We start from the raw sequence: 13,787 nt of genomic DNA on the forward strand, positions 1-13,787 counted from the left end.
AATCTTTAATTGACAAATTTTGGCCACATAATATGTACCTATGACACCAGATTGTGAGGTTAGACTTTTATTTATTCACACATAATAGGAGCCCCATTTGCCCTGTTTTTACAGGCAAAGTTGTAGAAGAAGCAGAGAATAGAGCCTTCTAATACATTTAAAGAGGATCTTGGGGGTGGTGGTGGGGGAAGGCTCATTTCCATTCTTAAATTCATCAAAGGCCAAACTTGGATTAACGTAGGGTTTCTCCACATAGGCACTCTTTGCATTTTGGGCCTGAGAATTCTTTGTCGTGAGGGCTGTCCTGTGAGTCGTAGAATGATTAGCAGCATCCCTGGCCTGTATCCACTAGATGCCAGTAGCACTCTCCTATGTGACAATCAGAAATGTCTGCAGACAGTTGCCAATTGTCCTTTCCTTAGGGGACAACTCCCTTCACCCCCTGGTTTGAGAACCACTGGATTAATGGGAAGGGAAAAGGAAGCTACTCTTTTCACATAAGTAATAAAATGCACAAAACTCTTGATGGAAATAAACTCATGCAGTAAAACAGGTTGGCCTTTTTATTAGCTGCCCTAAACATCCTCAGGCCACGTTCTAGATTGCTGCTTGTATGTTGACAATGAAGTCCATTCTCTCAGTAAGAAGAACTAAAGAAAGAAAAGGCACTAAAATTATATATAATACAGTTCCATACAATTGTCATGTATAGGAATAATATAAGCACTGTTAAATACTAGTTAATAATCTACATATTTTTCAAGACCAATTTTGGTATGACTCGTTCAACTTGTTTTAAAAATTCTAAAGTCTCTTTGTTTCAAACCTCTATTTGAAATAAAAATCATGCTTTGGTTTTGTTCTCTAAATAAAGATGGAAATCTGTCAACCACAAAGCTACTCTTATTAAGTAATTTATTAAACACACACACACACACAAGAAATAGGCACTGAGATTTTCATTCCACAAAACCAACCCTGTGAGAAGAACATGAGTGGAATGTGAACCCTATCCAGCGAAGCAGTGACACCAGAGATGGAGACAGAGATGAGGGCATGGAGAAATAAAGCAGTTGAGGACTCTAGACTCATAGAAAGGGAAAGGCTGTGTGCTGGCAGCCAGGTGCTGGTGGCCAGGAGGCAGGCTTGCAGAATGTGCCCTTTGGCTGTTTAAATGATTATATATTCCTGAGTGTTTTTATGTACATCTTCCCCCCCCAAAAAAAAACAACAACAACAAAAGGAAATGACCAGAAGGAATAGAAAGCAAATGCTGTTGAATGATGATGTACGGAGGAGATTGTAATCATTGCAATGAAATGATGAGTGTAAAACTGATGTTCTCCGATGTAAACTATCACTAAATTCACAATAAAAACTTAAAAGAAAAAACAAAAAACCTTGTAAACTGGAATGCTTCAGTATGGGTCTGCAGACAGTACTTACAGTTCAGATTACTTAAATGTGAATAGAAAAAGGAGACATTCTCTCAGGGGCATTTCAAACAGTATCATTCTGCCACGGACATTTAAAGTAGCTTTTTGGTGTGTGTGTGTTTTTTTTTTATTTTATTATTTTATTTTTTTCAATCACTCCACAATCCTCATCCTTTCCCCTCCCACCAATAGTCAAACATATGTTTGGTACTTTCAGGAAGGAAGGAAAGCTACCCGGGAGGTATAAAATGAGCATGATTCAATGTTTTGTCAGCTGGAGTCCTAGCCAGCAACCAATTTTCGCAAACTCTTGTGCGTTATTCAAATTATCATAATATTATTCAAATAATCATAACACAGCATTGGGTCTTTGACCTATTAATTATCCTTTCATCCATTCTCTCCCTGCTGCCGAGTTAATTAGTCAGATGGCAGGGTCTCTGCTTTATGTACATTATCTCAACCACAGAAAGCCACAAAGTTATGTCAAGAACTGTAGTTAGAGTCATCCTTTTCCGTTCTAATAATCATGTATGCAAATTATTTTTTAATCTTTTTCTTCTTGCTAATAGCCTTATTATTCAAAGACCAAGCTTCCCTTCATCCCTTTCCCACTTTTTTTTTAGAAGAAGAAATGACTAGGAGCTGCCCACCACAATTCTGCTTCCTTGTCCTGGTTTTCTATCTCCTTGAAATAGAGAAAACCACTTCTTAAACCTATGGAATTATCTTTATACTGCGCTTTGTGACCCAAAGACATAATTAATTGTCCTTGATTGGCGCTGGCAGTGGACTATGGTCTTTTTCTCTGCTACATCAACACCACCAACTCATCACTCAGAAATGTAATCCTCATCAGTTCAGAGTGACTTCCTGAAATTCCTTTCTCACATATGGGTAGAGCCTATCCTATGACATCAACTTCAGTAAGTAAACATCAAGCTATGTATTTCATGTCACATATGTCAGGGTGCTGCTTTTTGACTGTAGATAAATCAATGGATTTTGTATTCAAATGTTTATATTTTAAGAGTACAAGTTGTTATTGTTGTTGTTGTGTTTATGTGCCGTGGAGTAGGTTCCAACTCATAGCGACCCTGTACAGGGTTTACGAGGCTGTAAATCTTTATGGGAACAGAAAGCCTCATCTTTCTCCCACGGAACAGCTGGTAGTTTTGAATTTCTGACCATGAGATTAGCATCCTGATTCGTAACCACTATGCTACTAGAGCTCCCTTTTAAATTGGCTAAGGAGAATATTTTTGTGAATGCAACCTTGAGATTAGTCTAGCTTTAGTTTCCATTCTTTCATTGAAGGTTGAGTCAGGAACATAAAAGTTACTCTAGATATTTCCAACAGAGGAAATTTAATACAGTGAATTAGTTACCCAGAGATAGAGAGCTAAGAAGTCAAACAGGGAATGGGAAAGCAACCCAGAGATTAGCAACAACAGAAATTGGAGGTGGTAGTACTAGAACCAAGAAATCAGGTCTTCCAGTTGAAGCTAGAACCAAGGAAGGGATGCCCTTGGGGAGCTGAGACCATGGAGAAATTCATTCTCTGCAGGAAACCACCCCCTGAAACAAAAATAGACATACTTTGCCTGCTCCCTGATTCCTGATGTCCATCTCTAATCAGGCCTCCAATGACAGAATTTAACTGGAAATCAGGTGCAAGGAAGCCTGGAACATACTATGTAGAGACTTCAAAAATTCAAAAAAAAATTCCATGATCTTTTAGTTCCATTTTTCCAGTAACTTTTTTAAACCCCCTTGTATTAGGTAAGGATGGGAGATGAATTTGGTTGGTGCAGCTATCTTTTATTTCAGTGATAGTTAAGTGATGCAGAGCTAACCAACATCTGTTAAATTTCAGACTGATGAGCTTAATTAAGCCCCCTAAATGCCAAAGTCACTGCCATTGAGTCAGTTCTGACTCATAGAGACTCTATATATCGTTTCTGAGATGGTAAATCTTTAAGGGATCAGACAGCATCATCTTTCTTTCATAAAACAGAGGGTGGATTTGAACTACTGACCTTTTGGTTAATATCCCTGTGCTTATCCCACAGCGCCAATAAGGCTCCTTAAAGAATTACATCCTACTTATCTAAAATTCATCACAACCCATCAGAATTTTGCCTTTGTCTAAATATTTAAAAAATGAGCTAAACAAAATTGTCTAAGAAACTATTTTAAACGTTCTGGTATTTCTGGGATACTGTAGCAGAAAGAATAATTACACCCTCCACCACCACCACCACCACCCCCCCAAATAAATAAATTAATAAATAAAGATTTTCAAGATCTCATCACTGGAACTTTTGAGTATGTTACTTGATGTGGCAAAAAAAAGGACGTTGTCAATATGATTAAAATTATTAACCTTGAGATGGGGAGATTATCCTGTGATTATGAAGGTGGGCCCAATCTAATTGCATGGATCCTTGAAATTGGAAAAACTTTCCTGGCTACAGTGAGAGTGATGAGAAGAGGTGTCAGAGAGGTGTGACTGGGACTTGACCTGCTATCGCTGGTTTTGAAAATGGGAGAAGGAAACCATGAGGCTTGTCATTGCCAGCTTCTGGACAAGGCACGAGGTGAAACAGGTTTTCCTCACTCATCCTACTTGTTACCTTTCTTCAATTTTCCACTATTTACTGGGTCATTCCCAGAAGCCTACAAACATGCTGTTATTTCTTAACCATCTTTTACAAGAAATAAACAAAAACAAACTTGTAACTTCAATTCTCCACAAGTTATTATCTCATTTATTTGTTCTCCTTTGTAGCAAGTCCCTTAAAATAATTTATATATGTATACTGCGGTGCAGTAAATTATTTTAATGTATGTCTTCTAGCTTTAGTCTTTGTAACTCCCACCAAACAACTCTTTTCCCTATGGGTCTGGGTAAAAGTAGGTGGGAAAAGATACTGGTAGGATGACATGATTAATCTGTGGATGTTAACAAAGTTAATTGTAATTGTAAAACCTTGAAACTGAAGCCTGGTTATAAAATGGTGGTGATAGTTTTGTGTTGTGGAATCAGTTCTGACTCAACGAATCTGCATTGGGTTTCCAAGGCATAAATCTTTATGGGAGCAGAAAGCCTGAGCCATCTCAGAAACAGGAATGGGTGATCTCACTCCCATCGAAGAAAAGCCAGGAGCAGAGCACATCCTCTGGAGCCAGACATCCCTGTACTTTAAACCTCCTTGACTCAGGAACAGAAAGCTATGACACCAGAAAAGTGGCAGAGGCACAAGAGCAACAGAACCAAGAATGAGAGCATGAGACACAATCGTGGGCTTCTACGTCCATTTTACAAGTAAAGCTGAGTGGTTTGCATATACTTAATCTATTTAGTTTTATATATCCTGTGTGGCACTGTGGGTTAATGCACTAGAATGCAACGTCAGTTTGAACTACAAGGTCAGCAGTTCTTAGAACCAGCCACTCCTTGGAAACCCTATACAGGGTCTCTGTGGGTCAGAACTGACTTGGTGACACTTAACAACAACAACATTCTATCTAAACTCCTCCAATCTAGCTAACACCCCCACCTCCCCATCAGAGATCAATTGTCATTCCTCATCTTAATTTAGCCTATCAGTACATTTGACATGGTTGATCACTCTATCCAACTTGATAATTTTTCACTTACCTTCTGGAACACCAACTTCTGCTTTTTCTCCTAACTCAGTGGTCTTACCTTCTCTCTCTCTTTCTTTCTCTCTCTCTCTCTCTCTCTCTCTCTCTCTCTTCCTTCCTTCCTTCCTTCCTTCCTTCCTTCCTTCTTTCTTTCTTTCTTTTTTTATGCCTAGATATCAGAACAGTCTCTTTTTATTCAATTTATTCACAACAGTATGGAATGAAAATGAAATGACAGATCATTGCACTTCAGGGAAAGTTGTGTGAATGTTAGAACATTTATTATCTAAGTCTAAGTAGAGTACCAGAGTAAACTGCCTCACACACCACCCACTCCCCCCATACTCAACCTGCCCCTCCAGTTCCTGTCTGCCTTTCCCACCGATCAAATTGAGATGCCCCAAACTTAAAGCAGTTCTCATTTAACAGTGTACAACAGTGGGTGTGGATAACGGAAGCCACCAAGTACCCATCCAATCTACTGGAGTGTTGTTCAGTCCCATCACAGAGTACTCGCCAATGTATTATGGTGGTGGTGGTGGTGGTGGTGGCTGTGTGCCGTGGAGTCGGTTCCGACTCATAGCGACCCTGCACAGGGTTTCTTAGGCTGTAAATCTTTACGAGAGCAGAATGTATTATAGTTGTCTTTAAAGCTCTTCAATTCGAGGAAGTGCTTGGAACGTTTATTCTTTTGACTGGAGGGGAAGTATGTCACCTGGATTGTTGTAGTGGAGACATCAGGAAACTGGGTAAGGTCTTTGGCTGCTGACTGGTGGTGTCTCTGAGAGCTCGCACTTCGTGCTTTGACCTCAGGGCCTCTTGATAGTGCAGGTACTCACTCTGGCCAAAGACCCCTATCCCATAGCCATCCAGCAAGGTATGAACGAGCGACTTGCGCACACCCTTGAAAGAAGTACTAGCGTTTCGAAGATCTAGCAGGTAGGAGTGGAAATTCCTGCCCATTAGGGAATGGTGATGCTGGCCTTCAGCATGAAACGGGATCTCAGAGGCTTGGGTGGCGTCCAGATCTTTCATCCCAAACAGATAGTTGTAGTAATTTTAATTTCTTTGGGTTTCCAGCGGTAGCAATCTGGTATCATCATCTGCAAGGATCTGGGGTTCATACTTGATAGCCTGAACCCTGCATAGTCGAATATTAATCCCCTCTTTCAGATCCTTGGGGGCATTGTGTCCTACAGGGACTTGAGGTCCCTTGGAGATTTCATTGGAAAGTGCATGATTTGCCTCTCCTGTAGGCCATCACCAGCATGACATTCACCCGGGACAGCCAGTTACTGCGGGACGCCATGGCCTCCCCACCCTGTACACAATTACCTTGCCTTGTCAGCCCGGGTTCCGCCAAGGCAACGGCGCTTGGGAATCACGGAGCTCCTGGGCCATTTCCTGACCCCGGAAGACCACGTGAGACACTGATTGAAAACATAGCAGGTTACTTCTCCATTTCTTTTGCTGCTTGTCTTCTTATCCCTAATATCTTATGTTGAAGTATCCCAGGACTCAGAATTTAGCTGTCTTCCATTCCCTAGCTCATTCATATGCTTGATGATATTATTCTTCTCATGGACTTAAATCCCAGCTGTGTGTTGATGGGAATTCTGGTGTGGTGCTGTAGGATAAGTACTCTACCATAAGGTTGGTTTGAACTGCAAGGTTGGTGATTCAAACTCACCAGCCACTCCTTGGAAAACCTATACAGGGTCACTATGAGTCAGAACTGACTCAACACAATTAGCAATAACAATGTGTTGATGTTTCCCATTTCTTTTTCTCCAACCCATGATTCACTACACAACTACAGACCCAGAGATCTAATTGCCCAGAGACTATGCTTAATTCACTTATTGGCTAATTTGTCCCTGCTCACATTTTTAGACTCTCCCTTCAAAACAAATATAGATTTTACAACCAATAAGCCCTGGAGGCGCTCTATGCCAAGGAATTTGGAAAATAGCTACCTGACCAACTGATTGGGAGATCCACATTTGTACCCATTCTAAAGAAAGGTGGCCCAATAGAATGTGGAAATCATAGAACAATATCATTAATAGCACATGCAAATAAAATTTTGCTGACGATAACTCAAAAAAGGCTGCAGGCTGGATTCAGAAGAGGATGAAGAACCGGTGATATTATAACTGACATCAGATGGATCTTAGCTGAGAGCAGAGAATATCAGAAAGATGTTTACTTGTGCTTTATTAACAATGCAAAGATATTTGACTGTATGAATCATAACAAACTATGGATAGCATTTTGAAAAATGGAATTCCAGGACACTTAAGCATGCTCATGAGGAACCTAAACATAGATCAAGAGATAGTTGTTAAACCAGAACAAGGGGATAATGAATGGTTCAAAATCAAGAAAGATCTGCACAAGACTGTATCCTTTCACCATTCTTACTCAATCTATATACTTAGCAAACAATCCAAGAAGCTGGAATACATGAAGACGAACCTGGCATGAGGATTGGAGGAAGACTCATTAACAACATTAACAACCTAATATATGCAGATTGATGAAGGTGAAGAGGATTAGAAATACTTACCAATTACTCTCAAAGACAATATCCTTCAGTATGGATTGCAACTCAGTGTGAAGAAAACAAAAATCCTCATAGCTGGGCCAATAAATAACGTTATAATTGTTGGTTGGTTATGTGCCATGGAGTCAGTTCCAACTAATAGTGACCTTGTATAGGGTTACTGAGGTTGGGATCAGGAAGTCTTATCTTTCTTTCACAGAGCAGCTGGTAGTTTTGAACTGCTGACCTTGAAGTTAGCAGCCCAACTCTTAACCTCTACACTACCAGAGCTAATTGATAAATGGAGAAAATATTGTTGTAAAGACTTCATTTTGCTTGGATCCATAATCAATACTCATAAAAGCAGCAGCTAAGAAATCAAACAATGTACTATGTTAGGCAAATCTGCTGCAAAAACCCTCTGTAAAGCAAAGATGTCACTTTGAGGACTCTGGTGCCTTTGACCCAAGCCATGATATTTTTAATTGCCTCATATATTTGTGAAAGTTGGACAATGAATAAGGAAGGCTGGAGAAGAATTGATGTGTTTGAATTATGATATAGAAGGAGTATATTGACTGCTGGAAGAACAGACAAATTTGTGTTGGAAGAATTACAACCAGAATGCACTGATGGTAAATGGCAAGACTTTGCCTCTTGTACTTTGAACATATCTAGAAGGACCAGTCCATAGAGAAGGGCATCATGCTTGGTAAAACAGGCAGTCAGTGAAAAAGAGAATGACCCTCAACTAGATGGATTGACACAGTGGCTACAACAGTGGAATCAAACATAAGAACAATTGTAAGGATGACATAGGCCTGAGCACCTAGAACAAACAGTACATGAACATAAAAGGGCACTTACTAAATGTTGTTGAATTAGTTATTGAATTTACATTGATAGGGACAGCAATTTCTGAAACAGTTTTTAAAATCATCAAGTTGAAATAACGTTTTTAGAGTTTGCCACAATGCTATTAATATACTCTTCAGAATCTGTCCTTGAACAATTGCTATAAAGGTGACTTTTATTGTAGTAAAGCTCACAAAATAACAATAAGTGTATTCATCAGGGCTGATTATACTTAGACATCTCTCAGTAGTGTCTTCTGCTCAGCTGGAGGATCTCCTGAACTACTTTAATAAATGGATAACAATTCACCAATTTCATCTCCTGTTTACTGAACCTCCTCCAACCGTAAATCAGCTCTGTGACCTAAGAACAGGGCAGAGGTTTGTCAACAGTCTCTTTGCTGAGTAATTCCAGAAATGCCTTATAGCTCAACCAAGGAGGGAGCTGCCAATAGAAAACTGGAATTTACAACTCAAGGGAAAACCCCACCAAGCTCAACAAAACATCAGGCTGAAAGCCCACAAGACCTTTTCAGTCTTTGTTTACAAAGTCTTTATAGTTCTGTAAAAGATTTTTTTTTTCAATAAAAGGAATTAATCCACTAAAATTCAGCCTAAATTGTAGCGATGACTATAAATCTTTACCTTTGTCGTGTGCCTTTCTGATGTTCTAGGGAGTGATCATATAAACAAACTGCTGTAGGTCTGTGTGGCTGAAGGAGCAATGAAATGGCGCTCTCCTCCGGAGGGCTTGGCTGAAACCCTGGATGCCAGTGGTAAAGAACTCAGGTCACTTTCTATGACCTGAGAGGTGGCATGAACTGTGTGGGTAAACACCAAGAAAACTGAGCACATCTTTCAATGTAGCAAAGTGTGGAAATGCAACGTCACTCAATAAGCCATCTTTGATTCTTAATTAGAAAGTATCTGTCCAAGACAAAAGCAATACTAGTTTCCTCTCATCTGTGTGGTACAGTGAACAACTTCATATGACTCTTCTACCCATAGTCTTTGTAACTCCCACCAAATATTTTTTTCCTGATGGGTCTGGATACAGAAAGATGAGCAAGATGTTGATAAAATGATATGATTCTATTGTGATAGTTAACAGAATTCATTGTGATTGTGAAAACTTGGACAACTAACATGGATTTTTAAAAAGTCATCTCAGAAACAGGAGGGATATCTCACTACCATCAAAGAAGAAGCAGGAGTGGAGTATGTCCTTTGGACTCATAGATCTATGTGCACTGAACTTGCTTTTACACAAAAACAGAAAGCTGGGACAATGGAAGGGTTGCAGAGGAGCAACAGCAGCAGAACCAAGAACTTGAGCACAAGACAGAGCAATGGATCACCAGCCCATGGAGCAAGTAAAGCTGAGTGACACTGGGCAGGAGGCTTGCTTGTAGAGTGGGGTGCCTCCAAGCACTCAATTTGGAGGAGTTAGGTTTGCTGACCCACGGAACTAGAGCGGGGAGTGCCTCATGCTGAGGCTTATGGTAGAGTAGTGTGCCCTGTGGGCATTTATCAGCAGGTCTCAAAGAGCTTTGTAACATCATTCTGACAGAGAGGCCTCTCTGTGTGCATGGCTGAAGAGATAGTGCCCTGACTAAAATACTGTGCTGAGAATTTCTGACCCTGGATTGTAACCTGCTAATTAATGCAGTGGCTCCATACAATAAGCACTACGTATGGAGCCCTCCACTCGCAACATGGGAAGATGAGGTTTTCTATTCCTGCAAAGATGTTAAAAGCCTCAGAAACCCTATATAAGTTCCCTATCAGTGAAAACCAACTTGAAAGTACTTAACAACAACCCGTCCCTAATAAACCCCGTAACTGTGAGGTGTCTGAGTTCTGTATGGTCATTACAATGAACTATCAAACCTAATTGATTAGAGAGTGTTATGGGAGGAATGTTTGGTGTTCTTTTTATAATCTTGGAACACATTAACTTAGATTTATTAGTTTATTCAAATAAAGATTTGTTATCTTGGACCATCTTCTTCTTTAAAGGAACATCCTTGTTAGTGTTCTATCCAATTAGGAAAAAACTAGCAATTATTGCTAAAAATTTATATAAACTGCCCTTACCCAACCTATAAGAGCTATTTATCTAAACTTCACTATAACTAAACTAAAATTATTTTAAACTACTGATTTGCTAACTTTTTTTTCTGTACCTACACATAGGTCATTATATATATATATATATGTTTACCATATATACGATCAACTCAGATGTGAGATAGGATCAAGTGGACTTGAAAACAAAACACAAAAATGTACTTGGTTTCATAAACTTAAATGTTGGGTTATAGACCATTAAAGAAGTAAACGAAATTTACTGAGCCAAAGAATCATTTGTTCTCATAAACAAGTGTTTATCTTACATAAAAATCTCTCATACAAAACAATCTTGCTTTCATTAAACCAAGATTTCTGCATGTCTTCTCAAAGTCATAGCTTTGGAGAGTAGTATATATTTGTAAAGCAGGTAGAAGCTGTATGTTTTAACTTTTCTCAATGACCTGGCTGCAGAAATAGGAAACATGCTCCTTGATTTAGCTGACATAGTCACCTGAGAGAAAGCAAACTCCTTAACAGATGGGATAGGAATTTAAAACGACCTTGCTAAGCTGGAGAAGCAGAAAGACATTCAAGCATGATACGCACAATAACTGCTGTAGAAGTAAAAACAGAACCAAAAATTATGGCAGCAGAAAGAGATAAACCTGCTAAGAAAATGTGGACTCAAGCCAATCTTAAAAGTTGTTGAGCTGAAGCTAATTAAATAGCATGACACAAGTGATAAAATAAATGAATAATTAAAGCAAGCAAAACATGTACTGCTGGATGGTATTCATATGAGAAATAAGAGGTTTGCAAATCTCTGAAAATTTAGAGAAAAAAATTAATAGGATAAATATTTTGGAATATATTTTTTAGAAAGGGAAACATTAGTTTATTGAGTACCTACTTAGTGGAAATAAAGGGATCCGTTCCCACTTGCTATCAAGGAGGCAAGTGTCTAGTAACAGAATAATAAGCAAGCAAATGAAACAGATGATAAAATATTGATACAATATTTAACTAAATCTTTAAGTACTACTACTAATAATAAAGAAACTGACATATAGGGCAATTAAAATGTTACCCAATTGGTCAGTGTAGAGACAGAAATTCAACCTAAGATATTTGGCTGTAGAGCCATCACTTTAGTCTCTATATATACTACCCCTGTGCAAGTACATAAAAATTAAAAGCTGTGGAGACAATGAGCTAGAAGTCTAATGCACAGGCTTAGCAAGATAACTTCTATTGACTTCTGTACCAAAAAGCCTAACTGAGCTGGAACAATTTCACAGGCAATGTGGTATTCCACATTCAGAGTTTACTTTTCCCCAAGTTGGTTGGTTGGCAGTAGAAATAGAAACGAACAAAACAAGAACTTCTACCTAAAGGCCAGGTCTCCTCAGAAACCCATAGAAAAGTAACCCCTTGCCTCATGGGAAGGAGTCCTGGTGTACCACAGTAGGATAAGAACATGACCACAAAGTGGGTTTGAACCACAAGGTCAGTGGTTCAAACTCACCAGCTGCTCCTCAGGAGCACTGTACGAGGTTGTTATGAGTCAGAACCAACTCAATGGCACTTAACAACAACAAAAAAGCCTCATGGGAAGACCAGGAACCGTGGGAAGGTCAGCCTCAGGAAAATAGTCAGTAGGAGTTCACATGGAGGTACTGATTTGGCTGACTTCATCTCCACCATCAGGAAGACTCAGACTTCTGATCTTTGCTTTTCCTTATCCTACTACCACAGACCAACCAACTTGCCCTCTCTTTCTCTGTCTCAGAGATTGTGCCAGTTCATGGACTCTGCTTCATTTGAGCATACCAATGGGCCTGACCCGAATGATACTGAAGGAAGAAGTCCAAGGTACACTGAAGACATTGGCAAAGAACAAGGTACAAGGAATATTTGAAATACAAATTGAAATCTTTTAACAAACTGATGCAGCACTGGAGGCACTCACTCATCTATGCCAAGAAATGTGGAAGACAACTACTTGGCCAATTGGCTGGAAAAGATCCATATCTGTGCCCATTCCAAAGAGAGATGATCCAATGAAATGCAGAAATCATTGGACAATATCATTAATATCATATGCAAGAAAAAGTTTGCTAAAGATAATACAAAAATGGCTTCAACCATACATTGACAAAGACTTTCAGATGTTCAAGTCAGAAGAGGATATGGAATGAAGGATATCATTGCTGGTGTCAGATGGATCTTGGCTGAAAGCAGAGAATACCAGAAAGAACAAACCAATCTGTGTTAGAAGCACAGCCCGAAAGCTCCAAGATGGCCAGACTTCACCTCTCATGCTTCAGATATTTTATCTGGTGGGACCAGTCCCTGGAGAAGGATATCATGTTTTGTAAAGTGGAGAGTCAGTGAAAAAGACCTAGAACAAGATGGATTGGCACAGTGGCAGCAGCAATGGACTCAAACGTAGCAATGATTGTGAGATTGGTGCAGGTCCAGACTGTGTTTTATTCTGTTGTGCATAGGATCGCTTTGAGTGGGTACCAAATGGATTACACCTAACAATAACAATGGACTTAGCCACCTACTGTACACCTAAACTCTTTGAGCTTTAGCTAATTCCCTTCAAAGATACCATTTCAATTTTCTGAGTGAAAAAGTTTCTATCTGGCCAAACTGGCCTCACTGTTCCTATTTGGAAATAGATTTTCATAGCAATTGACTTTATAAGTTGTGGGTTAACCTATATGATCCCCGGTGGCATAGAGATAAGCACTTGGCTGTTAATCAAAAGTTTGGTGGCTTGAGCCACCTGCAAGATGTGCTTCTGTAAAGCTTATAGCCAAGAAAACACTATGGGACAGTTTTACTCTGTCTCATGGGGTTATTATGGGTTGGAATCAAGTCAAGGACACTAAACAACAAAATAACAGATCCCGCTATTAAACATCTGATTTCTGCTCAAATTGATGGTTTGTTTATGGTGGTGTGTAAGACTTGTGATGGTGAGTTGAGGTGCAAGGAAGGCAGACCTAGCTGGGCTACTTCTGCACAAGGAATGTCTTTACACTGGTCATGCAGATAGGAGTCAACATATATTATCTTTAGGATATGATATATACAACCTATTTAATCCTAAAAGGTAAGTTTCATTACCTCCAGTTAGCAGGTGAAGTCACTGTCTGTATGCAGAGCCTGGTTTACTACCAAGGCCTGCTCCTCCCATAATTCTATGTTGCTTCTCAA

The 13,787-nt window shown here is 39.5% G+C and overlaps 1 pseudogene; it reads right to left on the reverse strand.

The window, feature by feature from the left end:
* LOC102826822 overlaps positions 1 to 6,396 on the reverse strand; it is a 28,431-nt pseudogene extending 22,035 nt beyond the window's left edge.
* Positions 6,397 to 13,787: the final 7,391 nt, after the last annotated feature.

The sequence above is a fragment of the Chrysochloris asiatica genome, unplaced genomic scaffold (assembly GCF_000296735.1).
Source record: "Chrysochloris asiatica unplaced genomic scaffold, ChrAsi1.0 scaffold00181, whole genome shotgun sequence".
Taxonomy (NCBI): domain Eukaryota; kingdom Metazoa; phylum Chordata; class Mammalia; order Afrosoricida; family Chrysochloridae; genus Chrysochloris; species Chrysochloris asiatica.